Genomic DNA, 18,673 nt, shown 5'->3' on the forward strand with positions numbered 1-18,673 from the left:
AAAACAAATAAAGGTAGATCAATCCTCAGTAGCTCATTAGGTCTATCCTTGAATATTCATTGGAAGTTAGGGAAGAGATTGCAGTGAGCCCAACAGAGATATTTATATTATCAACAGACACAATGAGTTACCGGAAGACTGGAGGGTGGCTAATGCTGTACCATCACTTAAGGTCTGCAGGGAAAAGCTAGGAAATCATAACCCAGTGAGCCAATGCTGGGTAAGTTGTTGGAGGAGATTCTGAGAGAAAGGAGCTACATATATTTGGAAAGGCAAGGGCTGATTAGAGATAGTCAGCATGGCTTTGTGAGTGGGAAACCGTGTTTCACAAACCGGATTGACTCTTTGATGAGTTGACCAAGCAATAGATGAAGGCAGAGCAGTCAGCGTTGTCTACATGAACTTCAGCAAAGCATTTGACAAGGTTCCAAGGGATGTCGAACATCAAGAGGAAGAAGGAAGCTAACTTAAGTTTGAGGAACCAAGGATCAGAAGCTCTAGAGAGTTATATGGGGCAGCACGTTGGCTCAATGGTTAGCACTGCTGCCTCACAGCACTCGGGATGCGATTTCAATTCCAGCCCCATGCAACTGTCTGTGTGGAGTTTGCACATTCTCCCCATGTCTGCGTGAGTTTCCGACAGGTGCGCCGGTTTCCACCCACAGCCCAAAGATGTGCAGGTTAGGTGAATCAGCCATGCGTTGTTCAAGAAAGGGAATAGAGGTAATCCTGGGAATCACAGACCTGTCAGTCTTCTGTCTGTGATGTGCAGATTATTGGAGATGACTCTGAGATACAGGATTTATGATTCCTTGGAAAACCATAGTTTGATTAGAGGAAGTCATCATGATTTTGTAAGGGACAGGTCATGCCTCACAAATCTTATTGAATCCTTTGAGAATGTGACAAGACACATTTATGGCTCATTGAGAAAGTAGAGAGCATGGGATACAGGGAAACCTGCCTGTCTGGATACATAATTCCTGGCCCATAGAAGACAGAGGGTGATGACAGATGGAAAGCATTCAGCCTGGAACTCAGTGACCAGTGGTTTTCTGCAGGGAGAGGTCAAAAACTCTCTGCTCTTTGTGATTTCATGTACGACTTGGATGTGTGAGTGGAAGAGTGGGTAAGAAAGTTTGATAATGATTTGATAATGACACGAAGGTTGGTGGAGTGGTGAATAGTGTGGATGTCTGCTTGAGGTTGCAATGAGACATTGACAGGATGTAGAGCTGGGCTGAGAAGTGGCAGATGAAGTCAAATCGGGAAAAGTGTGAAGTGATGCATTCTGGAAGGTGAGACTTGAATGCAGAATACAGGGGTAAAGGCAGAATACTGAATAGTGTGGAGGAACAGATGGATCTTGGATTTCATGACCAGAGATCCATCAAATTTGCAACCAAGCTGATAGTGTTGTTAAGAAAGAATATGTTGTATTGGCTTTCATTAGCTGGGGGGATTGAGTTTTAAAGCCATGAGGTTATGCTGCAGCTCTATACAGCCCTGTTTCGATCCCAATTAGAATATTGTGTTCAGTTTTGATCCCTTCATTACAGGAAGGATGTGGAAGCTTTAGAGAGGGTAAAGAGGAGATTTACCAGGATTCTGCCTGGACTGGAGAGCATGTCTGATGAAGAAAGGTTGAGGGAGCTAAGGCTTTTCTCATTGGAGTGAAGAAGAGTGTGGTATGACTTGGTAGAGGTGAACAAGATGGTGTGAGGCAAAGATAGAGTGAACAGTGAGAGACCTCTTTATCCCATGGCATACATGGTACAAGGGGGCATAATTGTAAGGTGATTGGAGGATGGGTAAGGGGAGATCTCAGATGGAGGTTCTTTACACAGAGAGTGGTGGGTGATTGGAATGGGACACTTTAACAGACTCCTGGATCGGCAAAATGAAGGTTATCTAAATTAGTTTGAACTTACAGTCGTGTAAAAGTTGGGCATGGCACCATGGCCGATGGGTCTTGTGCTGTACTGTTCTGTGTTCTACGATCCGTATGGTAAACTGGGTAATAAGCTCAGATCAATGTAAAAGGATATGGCATTCAGGAGGAGCTAGTCAACTGGATACAAAATTAGGCTTGATGGTAGGAGACAGAGGGTGATGGGAGACATGTTGTTTTTCTGACTGGAGACATGTGACCAGCGGTGAAGTGGGTCCCCTGTTGTTTGTCATTTGGATAAATGGTTTGGATGGGAATATTGGTTTTGTGTTAAGTGAGTTTTTTGAGTGACACTGGAATTGGTGGGAAAGTGGACAGTGAAGAAAGTTATCTATGATACAACAGGATGTACAGTACTGCTGGGATAGTGGGCTGAAGAATAGCAGATGGAGTTTAATTAGATAAATGTGAGGTGTTCCATTTTGGTGAAACAAACCAGGGCGGGACTTGTACAGTTAATGTTCGGGCCCTGGGTAGTGTTGTCAGTCAGAGACCCAGGGATGCAGGTACACAGTTCTTTGTAAGTGGTGTCACAGGTAGATAGGCTGTTGAAGCAGGCGTTTGGGATGGTTATCTTCTTTGGGCAGAGCATTGAAAGTAGAAGTTGGGATGTCACGTTGTGGCTGTACAGGACATTAATGAGGCCACCATAAAAGCATTGTTGACCAGTAGGAAGTACTCATCTGGTTCACTTACGTCCTTTAGAGAAGACCATCTGACATTATAACCTGGTCTGACCTGCACATCAGACCAGACCCACAGCAATATGGCTGACTCTGTGCTATACTCTGGGAAATTAGCAGTGGGGCAAAGAATGTTGGTCCAATCAGTGACACCCTCATCGCATGAATGAATAAATAAAAAATACATATGTCCCTTCCTACCTCTGCAAACCCCTCCAGCTGCAGCAATCCGTCCTGGCTTTGTAACACCGTTCAGACCCTGACCCCTCTCTGTAACACTCTCACCACCTCCAGCACCTTCAGCTCTCCCAGTTCCTTTTGTGACATAAAGCCTTGACAATTATTCCCTCTTCCATCTGACCTCCTCCTGCGAGCAGATCCTTTGCAATCCCTTTTAAACTTACTCCTAAAACATTCTCCCACTTCAGGATTTTAAGTACTTTTTGGTGATCCTCCAAGCCCGATAATCTAATATGATCCTTTTTACTTGAGTGAGGGACCGATGGGGATTTCTTGCTGAGGATTTGTCCGTTTCAATGGAATGTCCTTTTGTTGATGTTTTAAATTGCTCCTTCAAAAGTTTTCCACTGTTCATTTGGAGGCACATATTTCAGTCTGTTTAGCCTGTTTACCTTAGTCAGTTCTCCTCTCAAACTCATGTCATTGGCTATTTTTGTTTCTAGTTGTAGCTTGTCCTTTCTGTGATTCACTTTAAAACTTTATATTTCTTTAAACTGCACTTCTTCACAATTTCCATGAGGATCTCTCCAGGTGACATTACTCATTCACTAAGTTTCATCACACAACGGTCGCTCTGAGATAGTTACCTCCCTAGGCAGTTGCACAATTTGTTATTCAAAGAAACACTGGAAAAAAAAATCTCTGAACTCTTCCAATGTCATTGTTGTCAGTGTGACTGTCCCAGATTATGTGAATATTGAAGTTTCCCAAAATTATCACAATGTGTTTGTTAAAAAATTCCAATGAGTTTCTGGTTAATGCAGTGATGAGCAACGGAATGCTGTTCGGTGGCTAAAACTGTTCTGCTGCTTGTGACCTTGGCAAGTAGTAGCCAGGATTTACATTCAGACTGACTCTACTTCATGATCTGAGGCCAAATGCTTTTTCTGTGATGCCTTTTTTACCCATTATTGTTTTTGTTACCCATTTTGCCTGAGTTTCTGCAAGGTTGTGATCCATTGAATAGTTATGTCCAACTTTTGTTCACCCTGTAAACACGTCTCTCTGGTGTCTAAATCTTTTTTATCTCAGTGTCAGACATCCATCTACCTCATTGATAAGACTTCGTCCATTCAAAAAAAAATCATAATTTACTCTTTCCCACAATTTCCTGTCACAAATCTATTCACTGATGTACAGTTTTAGTTATACTCTGTCCCATCGTGTTCCTTTCTGATTGCCTTCAGACACATTCTCATGTTGCTCCCATACTTCACCTTTTCTCTCTGGATTTGGAAAGCTCCTTTCACCTGAACCCTGTCCCTACATCCTCTCTGTCAGTTTAAAGCCCTGTCCCTAAACCTACTGACATGATTGGCCAGGACACTGGTCCCAGCATGGTTCCAGTGGGACCATCCTATTGGATTTTTTCATAAATCAGGTATGGGATGTGGGTGTCTCTGGCAGACCAGCCTTTATTGCCCAGCCCTATCTGCCCATGAGCTGAGTAGCTTGCTCGGCCATTTTGGTGGGCAATTGAGAGGCAAACACTTTGCTGTGGGGATGTCGTGCAGACCACGTGAGGATGATCAGGTCTCGTTGTCGAAAGGGCAAGTGGGCGGCTCGGTGGCTCAGTGATTAGCACTCCTGCCTCACAACAGCAGGGTCCCAGGTTCGATTCCAGCAATGGGCGACTGTGTGGAGTTTGCACATTCTCCCTGTGTCTGCGTGAATTGCCCCCGGATGCTCGGGTTTCCTCTCACAGTCCAAGGACGTGCAGGTCAGGCGAATTGGCCATGCTACATTGCCCACAGTGTTAGGTGTATTAGGTCGAGGGAGATGGGTCTGAGTGGGTTACTCTTTGGAGGGATGGTGTGGACTAGTTGGGTCGAAAGGCCTGTTTCCACACTGTAGGGAATCTAATCTAAGGGATTGTGATTTTTGTACATCAGCAATGGTTTCATATTTGTTTATCGATTGTTCATTGCTATTTTTAAAATTATTGATTTTTAAATTCCACCATATCTTATGATGGGATTCAAACCTGCCTCCACTGAACATTAGCTGAGGTTTTGGATAAATGCCCTAACAATAATGTTACTAGGCCATCACTTCACCTGCTCACTGGTTGCTCATCCCTGAGCACCGACACATGAAGCTAAACCCATTCTTCCAACATGATTGTGTGATCCTGAAGTCTTCCAGCACTCTGCTGATATCACTCAGTCTCTCTCCATGTGGTATCCCTCACTGTCTGGGTCTAATTGCTGCCTCTGTCAGTGCCTCCCGCTCTTGCAGCTACTCTACATCCTGAGCTAACAGAATTCTCCACTCCAGAGAGACGCAACAGCACAGGCCAAGGATGGAGTTTGGGATTTTCCAGATATCTGTGGGGCTCATTTCCATTCTCCTTGTGTAACCCTCACTGCATCAGTCTAATTTCCCATTCTGTCTACCGCTATGTCTCCTGTAGGTAGTCAGGAAGTTGCTGACTCAATAGACTTCCCAACTGCTGTGTGTCTCATCCATCACCTCATTGTCTCTCTGGCTGACCAACCATCTTCAAAGGGAAGGGAGATCTGGAGCCTTCAATAACTCCTGCCGTGAGGTAAGATCACTCCCAGTGCACAGAGCAGAGAGCAATGAGAGGGCTCCAAACATCGCTAACAAGACATGATATAGATACAGTGCTGGATGGGGAGCACAGTATAGACACACCCCATGCTCAATCACCACGTCTACTTTAACTTATGTTGCACTGAGACAGCATCCGGAGTTCATAGTTATCAATCCAGTCCTGTGCTGTCTGAGTGAGCATCAGTACAACTGGGGGGAGAGTAGGCCTCCGACAAGAGGTTGGGAATGCTGCCTGGGATCTTTCTGTTCTGTGTTCTCCCTCCAACACTGTACTAAGACTCACTACTCTGCAACACTGTATCTGTGGCATGGTTTGTGCACAAGTGTCTTCAGTCATTTTTAACTCCTACAATAGTCCCTGTCCCTGGATCCTCCTCTCTTCCCGATAGTCCCTCCACATATTTGAAATGTACTGCATTCCAGACTACCATACCCATCACTGTAACTTGCTTCAGTGTCTACAACATGCCTTATTTTGGTACACTAATCCTCTTTAGCTGGATACAGAGTAATACAGCACGGAAACAGAACCTGTGGTCCAACTCCTCAATGCTGCCCATGTTACCTAAACTGAATGAGTCTCATTTGCCTGCCTTTGGCCCTTATCTCTTCAAACCTTCTCCTCTCCATGTACCTGCCCAAATGTCTTTTCCATGCTGTACAATTGTTCTTGTTTCTCCCATGTGCCTGAGGCAGTCTGTTCCGTCTCTGCACCATCCTCTGTGGATAATGTTCCCCCTCAGCTCCCTCTTTAAATCCTTGCACTCTCACCTCCCGTTTATACTCTCTAGTTTTGGACTCACCTACCCTTGGTTATTCAACATTCTTAGGGTCACCCCGTGGCCTCCTCTGCCCAAGGGAAATATTTAGGACAATGTTACAAATATCTCCAATGTATGTAACAAAGTGCTGGCCAATGTCGGCAAATGTGTCAAATGTCGCTTTCCCCACCCTGTCCACCTGTGATGCCATTTCCGAGGAACAATGTAACTTGCACTCCCTGGTCTCTCTCTCTCTCTGTTCAAAAACCCTGGCCAGAGCCCTTCCATTAACTGTGTTCGTCCTCCCTGGTTTGTCTTAACAAAATCCTGAATTAAACTCCATCTTTCCTTCCTTGGTCCACTGGCCCAGTTGGTCAGTATCCCCTTTGATAACCGTATTTACTGCCCACTACACCATTCATTTGATCATCAACAAACTTTCACACAATCACTCCTATATTTTCAACCAAATCGTTTATGTAGATGATGCACATCAGTGGACCCAGCCCTGATCCTTTCTTCAATAATGGAATCAAACCATATTCTTGTCATAGAGTCATACAACATGGAAACTGACCCTTCAGTTGATACCCACCATAATCTAAAACTAAACTCTTCCCAGCTGCCTGTTGCTGGCCCGTATCACTCCAACACTTCCCTATTCACCTGTTTATTCAAATATCTTTTAAATGTTGTCATTGTACCCACATCAACCCCTTTCTCAGGATGTTCATTCCACACTCAAACCACCCTCTGTGTAGCAAATTGCCCCATATCTTTTTTTGAACATCGCTCTCCTCTAACCTTAAAAATGTGCCCCCTCCTCTTGAGACTCCCCCATCCTGAGGAAAAGGCAACTACCATTAAATTGATCTATATACCTCATTTTATTTCATAAACCTTTATAGCATCATGTCTCAACCTCCAGGCTCCAGTGAAAAAAGACACAGCCTATCCAGCCATTTTTCCGAACTCAAGCCTTCCATACCCAGCAATCTCCTGGTAAATCTCTTCTGAACCCCCTGCAGCTTATTATTATCCTCCCTGTTAACTGGGCGACCAGAACTGGACAGAGTATTGCAGAACAGGCCTCGGAAATGTCTGTACAATCTCAACATGACGTCCCAAATCCTCCACTCAATGGACTGAGCAATAGTCAGGCATGCCAAGCACTGTTTTATCCATCCTGTGATGCAAACTTCAAGGATTATGTACTTGAACCCAAAGGTCCCTCTGCTCTAAAACATGAACCGAGGCCCTAACATTAATTGTATAAGCTCTACCCTTGTTTGTTTTACAAAATGCATTCCTTCGTATTTATTCAGATTGAATTCCATCTCTAGTTTTTCAGCCCATTCACTCCCTTCATCAAGATCCCTTTGTAATCTCAGAAAACCTCCTTCACTGTCCATGATGCCACCCTCCAGCCTGCCAGCCCATCACACGTGGCTGTCAGTAGTACACATACCTTTGCTAGGGGACTCCACAATTTCTTCCCCAGCATCCCACAGTGTCCTGTGATACACTTAATCAGGTTCTGGAAATTGCCATAGCTTTGTGTTTTAAAACCTCCAGCACCACCTCTTCTATAACATGCACTCTTTTCAAGTCATAGAGATCTACAGCATAGAAACAGACCCCTTTGGTCCCCAACTCGTCCAGGCTTACCAGAAGATCTAAATAAATCCATTCCCTTTTCCAGCATTTGGCCCACATACGTCTACACCCTTACTATTCAGATGCCCATCCAGATACCTTTTAAATGTTGTAATTGTATCAGTCTCCATTATTTTCTCTCTCAGTTCATTCCATACACCCATCACCATGTGTGTGAAGAAGCTGTCCCTTCAGTCCCTCTGTAAACCATTCACCTCTAACCTTAAACCTATGCCCTCTATTTTTGGACTCCCCAACTTCTGGGAAAAGGCCTTGAATGCTTACCCTATCCATACCGCTCATGTTCATATCAGGACCTCTGTAAGATCATCCCTCAGTCTCCGATTCTCCAGTGACAGTAACCCCAGCTTATTCAGCAACAACCCGGGCAATATCTTGTTAATCTTTTCTGAGCCCTTTCAAGTTTCACAACATCCTTCCTGTAGCAGAGAGACTGGAATTGCAGAGAACTCCATTTGTGGTCTAATGTTTTACTCTTGTCCCCGAGTTCCCCAGTCTTTGTCCACAGTAATTTCTGAAGTGAAAAAATTGTTTAGGATCTTAGCAAATATCCTGCAGTTCCACACATCGATTGCCACATTGATCTTTAATGGACACTATTTTGTCCTGAGTTACTTATACACTCTTAATATACTGATACAATCACTTTTGGATTCCCCTTTCCTTCTCTGCTGAGGCTATTTCATTTAGCCTTTCTCCATTCCTGTTTTCTACTCAAAGTGTATTCCTAAAGTCCCTGTATATCCTCAGGGATTCCCTTGATCCAGCTGGCTATACCTGACATGTCCCCCCTTTTCCTTGACCAGACCCTCAATAGACAGCCAGTGTTTCCGAATGCTGTCAGCATTGACCTGCACACAAACAGGAAAATGCTGGCGCTGATCACTTAATTTATCTCACTTTCAAAATATTCTCACTTGCCAAACTTCACTTTCCCTGTAAATAATTCCGTTCCCAAATCACATTTTGTAAGTTCCTGGCGAAATCGATCAAGTTTGGTCAGGCTCCATTTTATAACTTGCACTTGTGGACCAGGCCTGTCCTTATCCAAAGCTATTTTCAAACTACAAGAACTGTGGTCACTTTGGCAAAATGCTTTCCCACTCACATCTCAGTCCCTTTCCCTACCTTAATTCCCAAGTGGAGGTCAGGTTTTGCCCCTTTCTCTTTTCAGTCCATTTACATATTGATTGGGAGTTTTCTGGAACACAATTACCAAATTCCTCCCTTGCAAACACTGAACACTGGCAGTCCCAGTCTCGGTTTGGAAAGTTGCAAAACCCCAACCATAACAGCCCTATTATTATGCTTGTTATTTAAGATGTCCCGACATATTTGTTCCTCAGTCTGCCACAGATTTTCGGGGTCAGCAGTCCGATCTTATCAAAGTGATGACCCATTCTTATTTCTCTGTTCCCCGAACACAGTTTCACTGGGTGATCCCACAGGAATATCCTCCCTAAGTACTGCTGTGATGAATCATGCAATCAGAACCCACTACCACACGTCCTCTCTTGCCTCCCCTCCCTGTAGCATCTCTACCTTGAAACAATGAACTGCCAGTCCTGCCCCTCCCTCAGCTGTGTTTCTGTAATAACTATAATATCCCAGTCCCATGTTCCAATCCATGCCCTGAGTTCATCTTCCTTAGCTGTCTGGCCCCTTGCATTGAAATAAATGCAGTTTACTCATCAGTTTTCCCCCATTCCCTGCTATGTTCTTGCCTGCCTTGTCTGCTGAAATTGCTGTCTTTAACTCGTATACCAGCCTCAATCTTCTTTCTGGCCTTACGTTTATTTAAGGTCCAACACCCTGCCAGACCAGGTTATATCCTCTCAAGCATCTCTCGCAATTCACCCCACCAGGATATGGGTCCCTCTCCCACTCCCAGTTGAGGTGCCTTTCCCACCCTGTCTCCCTGTGCTGACACCTTCAGGGATCTATGGACTTGTCCACCAAGGTCCCTGTATTCCTCAGTTCTCCGCAAGGACCTACCGTTTATTATGTCTGTACTTCTCTTATCGTACCTCCCACAGAGTATTACCTCACTTCAATCAGAACTAAACTCTGCTTAGATTATCATCCGATCGACATCGGACAGCAGACAGAGACCATCCTCCTCACTGTGAACAACACCCTCCCCTTTCATGTCATCTGCAAACCGACTAATGATACCTTTTGCTTTCACATCCGAGTTATTAATGTTCAATGGTTCCTGTACAGTTCCCTGTGGTACACCCGGTGGTGAAAATATTCGATCCACCAATTTTGCATCCAATTTGCCAACTTGCCTTAGAACCCAGTCCTTTTGGACCAGCCTTCCGTGTTGGATCTTGTTTAAGGACTTATTCAAGTCCATGTAAACCACATCATCTGCACTGCCTCATCAATATACTTAAGCACCATTTCAAAAAAACTGAACTGAATTCCTCAGACAGTATCTTCCTCTGCCAAATGCGTGATGACTAAACCGAGTTGATCATTCAGTCACGATGACCCTCCATATCTCTGTTTGTTCTTCCAGTCGATACAAACCTCTTTATCTCTGTAATCTGCTCAGCTCCCTAAAACAGTCCCTGTCTGTGTAATCCAGCCCAGTCCTACAAACATCCTTATCCCTGTAAACTTCTCTATCCCTCCCAATATTCCCAACTCCATGAACCTGTCAGCCCTACAGTGCTCCACATTTCTGTAACCTCCTGTGGGTCTATGGTCCTCCCTCCTTGTGAAACCACCTCCAGTCCCCACATCCCTCCCAATCTGGGTCATCTGCTCCAGATCAGACCATTGCTGTCTCTGTAAACACCTGCACTCCTGACAACTCTTCCCATTTGTGTAACCTCCTTCAGACCCCATACTCTCAAGCTTCCTGCATCGCAACCAAAACCACATGTTTATGTAATATCCACTAGTGCTTAAACCTCCCCGACTCAGTAACCACTTGCAGTCCGAACAAAGCACCTAAACTGTGAAACCTCTCATTTCCCTACAATCCTCCCTCCGTCCTCAAATGCCTTCATCACCATGAAACCTCACAGTTACTGAAGCCTCCTTTTGGCATTGAAACCCTCCTAATGTCTGCAAAATCCTCCTGTCCTGATATCCCTCCCTGAGTCTGTAACCCCCACCACCCTCCAGTGCCCTTCTGGGGAACAAGGCAGAGTAGAGAAGATTTGTAGCGTCTGGACCATATTACAGTGGTAGAATTCTGGAAATTACAGATTTGGTCTAATGTATGTGGTGTGCAGATTATTGGCGAGGACTCTAAAGAAAGGATTTATGACTACTTGGAAAGCCATAGTTAAATTAGAGACAGCATGGGTTTGTGAGGGGCAGGTCATGCCTCACAAACCTTATTGAATTCTTTGAGGATATGACAGAATATTTTGATAGCTCATTCAGAAAAGAAGGAAAATTGGGATACAGGGAAATTTGTCTGTCTGAATACAGGATTGGATGGCCCAGAGAAGACAGAGGGTAGCAGCTGATGGACAATATTGAGCCTGGAGCTCAGTGACCAGTGGGGTTCTGTAACAATCAGCTCTGGGACTCTGCTCTCTGTGATTTTTATAAATGAGTTGGATGTGGATGTTGGAGAGTGGGTTAGTAAGTTTGCCAATAACATGAAGGTTGGTGGAGTGGTGGGGAATGTGGAGGGCTGTTGTCGGTTGCAATGGGACATTGACAGGACACAGAGCTGGGCTGGAAGTGACAGATGGAGTCCAATCCGGAAAAGTGTGAAGTGATTCATTCTGGAAGGTTGAACCTGAATATAGAATACAGGGTGAAAGGCAGAATACTTGGCATTGTGGAGGAACAGAGAGATCATGGCGTCCATGTCCATAGGTCCCTCAAAGTTGCCACGTACATTGATAGGGTTGATTAAAAAGGCATATGTTGTGTGGGCTTTTCTTAGCAAGGGGATCGATTTCAAGAGTCGTGAGGTTTTCCTGCATCTTTCTAGCGACCTGGTGAGACCACACTTGGAATATTGTGTTCAGTTCTCATCCCATCTTTACAGGAAGGATGTGCAAGTTTTAGAGAGCGTACACAGGAGATTTACTGGGATGCTGCCTGGAATGGAGGACAGTTCTTATGAAGAAAATTTGAGGGAGCTAAGGCTTTTCTCATTGGAGTGAAGAAGGGGGTGGGGTGACTTGGTAGAGGTGAACAAGATGATGAGAGGCACAGAGAGAGTGAATAGTCAGAGACTTTTTCTCCTATGGCATAAATGGCTGTTACATGGCGGCATAATTTTAAGGTCATTGGAGGATGGATAAAAGGATAGAGATGGCAGGTGGTCGGATGGACTACCAATGGTGGTAGTAAAATTAGACACATTCGGGACATCTAATAGACTCTTGGACAGATACATGGATAGAGTAATATGAAGGGTATGTAGGCTAGTTTGATTTTACAGTCGGATAAAATGTTAGCAGAGCAGCATGGCCGAAGGGTCTTGGGCTGAACTGTTCTGTGTTGTGTGTTCTGTCTGGTATACTGGGTAATAAGCTCAGATCAGTGTAAAAGGATATGGCATTCAGGAGGAGCTAGTGAACTGGATACAAAAATTTGCTTGATGGTTGTAGACAGAGGGTGATGGGAGACATGTTGTTTTTCTGACAGGAGGCATGTGACCAGCGGTGGAGTGGCTCCCCTGTTGTTTGTCATTTGGATAAATGGTTTGGATGGAAATATTGGTTTCCTGGTAAGTAATTATTTTGGGTGACACTGAAATTGGTGGGAAAGTGGACAGTGGAGAAGGTTATCTATGATACAACAGGATGAACAGTACTGCTGGGATAGTGGGCTGAAGAATAGCAGATGGAATTCAATTAGATAAAGGTGAGGTGTTCTATTTTGGTGAAACAAACCAGGGTGGGACCTGTATAGTTAATGTTCGGGCCCTGGGTAGTGTTGTCTGTCAGTGACCCAGGGATGCAGGTAGACAGTTCTTTGAATGTGGTGTCCCAGGTAGACAGGCTGGTGAAGCAGGCGTTTGGGACGGTTACCTTCATTGGGGAGAGCATTAAGAGTAAGAGTTGGGATTTCATGTTGTATCTGTATAAGACATTGGTGGGACCATCATTAAAACATTGTTGATCAGTCGGAAGAACTCCTCTGGTTCACTTACGTCCTTTAGAGAAGACCATCTGACATTCTAACCTGGTCTGGCCTGCACGTGACACCAGACCCACAGCAATATGGCTGACTCTGAGCTACCCTCTGGGTAATTAGCAGTTGGGTCAAAGAATGTTAGTCCAGTTAGTGACAACCACATCCCAGGAATGAATAAATAAAAATCCATATGTCCCTCCCTACCTCTGCAAACCCCTCCAGCTACAGCAATCTGTCCTGGCTTTGTAACACCGTTCAGGCCCTGACCACTCCCTGTAACACTCTCACCACCTCCAGCACCTTCACCTCTCCCTGTTCCTATCGTGTCAATAAACCCTGACCATGGTTCCCCTTCCCACTGCCCTCCTCCTGCTAGTATACCCTTTGCAATATATTTAAAATTTACTCCTAAAACACTCTCTCACTTCAGGATTTTACGTACTTTTTGGTGATCCTCTCAGCCTCATAATCTAGTATGATCCCTTTTGTCCTGTGTGCGGGACCAGTGGGGATTTCTTGCTGAGGTTTATACTGTTTCAATGGAATGTCCTTCTGTTGAGTGTTTTACACTGTTCCTTCAAATGTTTTCTGCTGTCGATTTACAGACACATGTCTCAGTCTGTTTAGCCTGTTTACCTTGGTCAATTCTCCTCTCACACACATGTAATTGGCTTTTTTGTTTCTAGTTGTAACTTGTCCTCTGTGAATCCCTTTAAAACTTTATATTTCTTTAAACTGCACTTTATCACAATTTCCTGAAGGATCTCTGCAGGTGACATGACTCATTCACTAAGTTTCATTACACGGTCGCTCTGCGATGGTTATGTCCCTGAACAGTTGCACAATTCGTTTTTCAAAGAAACACTGAAAGAAAATATAACCGAAGTCCTATTCCAATATCAATGTTGACCGTGTGTTGTCCCAGATTATACGAATATTGAAGTTTTCCAAAATTATCACAATGCCTTTTTTAAAAAATTCCAACGAGTCCCTGTGTAATGCAATGATGACCAATGGTATACTGTTCAGTGGCTAAAACTGTTCTGCTGCTTGTGTCCTTGGCAAGTAGTAATTTACATTCAGACTGACTCTACTTCATGATCTGCAGCCAAATGCTTTCTCTGTAATGCCTTTGGTATCCATTATTTTTAGTGTTACCCAATTTTTCCTGAGTTTCCGCAAGATTGGGAATCATTGAAAATTTTTGTTCACCCTATATCCATGTCTCCCTGGTGTCTAAATCTTTTATCTCTGTGTCACAAATCCATCTACCTTATTACAGTGACGTTGTCCATTTAAAAAAAAACTTACTCTTTCCCACAATTTTCTGTCACAAATCTATTCGCTGATGTACAATTTTAGTTAAACTCTGTCCCATCCTGTTCCTTTCTGATTGCCTTCAGCCACATTCCCATGCTGTTCCATTGTTTCGCGTTTTCTCTTAGGATTTGGAAAGCTCCTTTCACCTGAACCATGTCCCAGCATCCTCTCTGTCAGTTTAAAGCCCTGTCCATAAACCTACTGACATGATTGGCCAGGACACTGCTCCCAGCACGGTTCCAGTGGGACCATCCAAATGGGTTATTTATTAAATCAGGTATGGGATGTGGGTGTCTCTGGCTGACCAGCCTTTCTTGCCCAGTCCTAGCTGCCCTTGAACTGAGTAACTTGCTTGGCCTTTGAAGAGGGTAATTGGGAGGCAAATACTTTGCTGTGGCCAAGTCGTGCAGAAAACGTGATGGTAGACAGATGTCCTTTTCTGAATGACATAGCAGCCTGGGATACATTTCCCTGGGCACTGGGGATTTCTCCACCTTTATGCCTGTGAAAACATTTAATACCTCCTCCTTATTGATCTTAACATATTCTGGAACCTCAGCATCCCAACTGAAATCCCCGGCGACAGTGTCTTTCACTTGTGTGAACACAGATGGGAAGTATTCATTGAAGACCTCACCTGCTTCCTCTGGCTCCATGCACAGATTGTCCCTTTGCTTTCTCACAGGCCTCCCTCTTTCGTTGGGAATCCTCTTACTCTCACGATGCTGATAAAATACTTGTGGCTTTTCCGCAATCGTATCTGCCAAATATATTTCATGACCATTGCTTGTCCCTCATTTTCCACAATCTGCTTGCACTCTTTATACTTGTGAAGGGCTTCACCTGATTTTATTGCACTGTATTTCCTTTATCAAACTCACGACATCACTTGATTAGTATTCCCTGGACTTGCTGCCTTTACTATTCACTCTTCAAGGAGCACACTGCCCCTGCGTTCTCAATGCATCACTTTAAAATACTCCACTTTCCTAACATGGACCCAACTGCAGGGAGTTCCTCCCAGTCTATGTTTGCCAGATCCTCTGTAATGATCGTGATACTGATAGGAGGCACAGTTGTGAGGGGGACAGACAGGAGACTGTGTGACTCCAGAAGAGACTCCAGAATGGTGTGCTGCCTCCCAGGTACCAGGGTCAAGGATGTCTCTGAGTCGTTATTGAACATTATGAAAGGGGAGGGTGAACATCCAGAGGTCATTGTGAACATTGGTCCACATGACAGAGGTAGACAGATGGATGGGGTCCTGTGAAATGAGTACAGGGAGTCAGGTGGGAAGTTAAAAAAGCAGGATATTGACCTTAATGATCTCCAGATTACTCCCAGTGCCAAGTGCCAGTGAGGATAGAAATAGAAAGGTAGGATGGATGGATGTGTGGCTGAGGAGTTTTCAGTTCTTGGGTCATTGGGATCTCTTCTGGGGTAGAGGGGACCGGTACAAAGGGGATAGTTTGCACTTGAAGCAAAGGGGCACAAGTATCCCAGGGAGGAGATTAGCTAGTGTTACCCAGGTGGATTTAAACTGGTTTGGCAGGGAGTTGAGACTCTGAGTGAGAGAGGGACCATCGAAAAGTCAGGGGAAATACATCAGCCATCAAGAGCAAGTTACCTATTCAGGATATCCAGGGGCACAGTCGAGGGACGGAAAGATATCTGGTTTAAAGGGCATTTATTTCAACACACGAGGCCTGACTGGTAAGGCAGACGAGCTCAGAGCATGGATTAGCTCTGGGGACTGGGATATTGTAGCCATATCCGAAACATGGCTGAGAGAAGGGCAGGACTGGCAGCTCAGTGTTCCAGGATACAGAAACTACAGGCGGGACAGAAGGAGAAGTAAGTGAGGAGGGGGAGTTGTCCTTTTGATTCGGAAGGAAATAACAACTGTTCATCAAGACAATTCTGATAAGCAGTCATCAAATGAGGCCATAAATTGAATAGTTAGAAACAAAGAGGGGATGGTCAGTCTGCTGGGATCGTGTTCTAGACCCTCAAATAGCCAGCGGGTCCGAGAGGAGCAAATGTGTCGTGAGTTTGCAGGTACCTATACAAATAATAGAGTAGTATTGGATGGAGATTTTAACTGCCCCTGGATTGACTGGGTCACCCAGAGTGTAAAAGGCCCGCACTGGGTGGAATTTGTAAATGTGTTCAAGAAAGTTTCCTCAATCAAGACGTAGAGGGCTCTATGGTACTCAGGCGGGTGCAACACTGGACCCCTCCTCAGAAAACCAGGTCAGGCAAGTGACTGAAGTACCAGTCGGAGAGCACATTGCGTCCAGTCACCACAACTGTCTTTGTTTTAACATAGTTGTGGGAAAAGATCAGGCAGGTTGACAGATTTAGGTCTTAAACTGGAACTGGGCCAATATTGGGGCCATTCAGCAGGATCGAGCAGGGGTTGATTGGGTGAAGGTAAAACTCACACAACACTAGGGTATATTCCAGATGGTTTACAGAGGAACCTCGATTATCTGAACGAGATGGGCGGGCACTATTTCGTTTGGTTAATTGATTATTCAGTTAATCGATTCAATACCTTTCCTCTGGGGCTCGGAGTTTTCAGTCCAGTCTGCTCCCTGTTCAGGTGACTAGGCAGCAGCAAGCCATGAGTGAGCCCCCACACCCTGACAGACCCCCAAAACACACCCCGCTCACCTCCAAACCCATCCAACACCGCCCCCACCCGACTCTCAACGTCACCGACCCAACAGCAAATCCTGCCCCCAAAACCATCTGATCCCACCATCCACCCGCCACCTGCTCCCACCTCCCAGACACATCCTACATCACCCCCAGCCCGTCCCCAAATCCGTTCAACACCGCCCCCCCGCCCATCACATCCATCGTCCAATCCATGTCCATGCCCATGCCCCCGTAAGTGTTACCTAGGTAAGTGGAGAGTGAAGAAGGTGTTTGGTATGCTTTCCTTTATTGGTTAGAGCATTGATTATAGGAGTTTGGAGGTCATGTTGCAGCTGTACAGCACACTGGTTAGGGCACTTTTGGGATATTGCATGCAGTTCTGGTCTTTTTCCTATTAGAAGGATGTTGTGAAACTTGAAAGTGTTTAGAAAAGTTTTACAAGGATGTTGCCAGGGTTGGAGGATTTGAGATATCGGGAGAGGCAGAAACGACTGAGACTGTTTTCTCTGGAGCGTCAGAGGCTAAGGGGTCACATTCCTGAGGTTTATAAAATCATGAAGGGCATGGATAGGATAAACAGACAAGGTCTTTTCCCTGGGGAAGTGGTGACCAGAAATGGAGGGCGTAGGTTTAGGGTGAGAGATGAAAGATTTAAAAGGGACCTAAGCGGCAACCTTTTCACGCAGAGTGTGGTTATGTAGGGAATGTACTGCCAGAGGAAGTGATGGAGTCTGGTACAATTCCAGCATTCAAAAGGCATCTGAATTGGTATATGAACAAAAAGGGTTTATTGGGATATGGGCCAAGTGCTGGCAGATGGGACGAGATTAGGAAAGGATATCTGGTCGGCGTGGCCGAGTTGGACCGAAGGGTCCGTTTATGTGCTGTACGTCTCTAGGTCTCTCTGGCTCTAAATGTTTTCCACTGTTCATTTACAGCTTGATATTTCAGTCTGTTTCCCCTGTTTACCTTGGTCAGTTCTCTCTCAATATCATATAATGGACTTTGTTACTGATGCTCGGGTGTGATTTATGGTCACTTTAAAATGTCATAATCTCTTTGAATTCCGGTATAATTTCTTGGAGGATCTCGGTGTGATATTACTCATTCACTCAGCTTCATCACCCAATGGTCGATCTGAGATAGTTACATCCCTAGCTATTTGCACAATATGTTATTCAAAGAAACACTGACAAAACCATTCAAGGAGGATCTCGGATAATATCACTCTTGCCAATGTGTCTGTCCCTGATTATACAAAGATTGAAGTCTCCAAAAATTATCACACCACCTTTGATACAATTTCTAATGAATTCCTGTTTAATGCAGGGATGAGCAATGAAATACTGCAAGGCAGCATCTCCGAGACACCCGCATCAATTAACCAAACCGCCCCGTGGCCCAACCTTTCAACTCCCCCTCCCACTCTGCCGAGGACATGGAGGTCCTGGGCCTCCTTCACCGCCGCTCCCTCACCACCAGACGCCTGGAAGAAGAACGCCTCATCTTCCGCCTCGGAACACTCTAACCCCAGGACATCAATGTGGACTTCAACAGCTTCCTCATTTTCCGTTTCCCCACCTCATCCTAGTTTCGAACTTCCAGCTCAGCACTGTCCCCTTGACTTGTCCGGACTTGTCCGACCTGCCTAGCTCCTTTTCCACCTATCCACTCCACCCTCT

General features: G+C 44.9%; 1 long non-coding RNA gene across 1 annotated transcript in view; it reads left to right on the plus strand.

Annotated features, from left to right (window-relative positions):
* Positions 1-5,286: 5,286 nt before the first annotated feature.
* Positions 5,287-18,673, plus strand: part of LOC140470635 (uncharacterized) — a 28,375-nt gene continuing 14,988 nt past the window's right edge. The window contains exon 1 of the long non-coding RNA XR_011956571.1: positions 5,287-5,422. This is a non-coding gene — a long non-coding RNA (uncharacterized lncRNA). The remainder of the gene's footprint in view (positions 5,423-18,673) is intronic.

This window comes from Chiloscyllium punctatum, chromosome 52 (genome assembly GCF_047496795.1).
Source record: "Chiloscyllium punctatum isolate Juve2018m chromosome 52, sChiPun1.3, whole genome shotgun sequence".
NCBI lineage: Eukaryota > Metazoa > Chordata > Chondrichthyes > Orectolobiformes > Hemiscylliidae > Chiloscyllium > Chiloscyllium punctatum.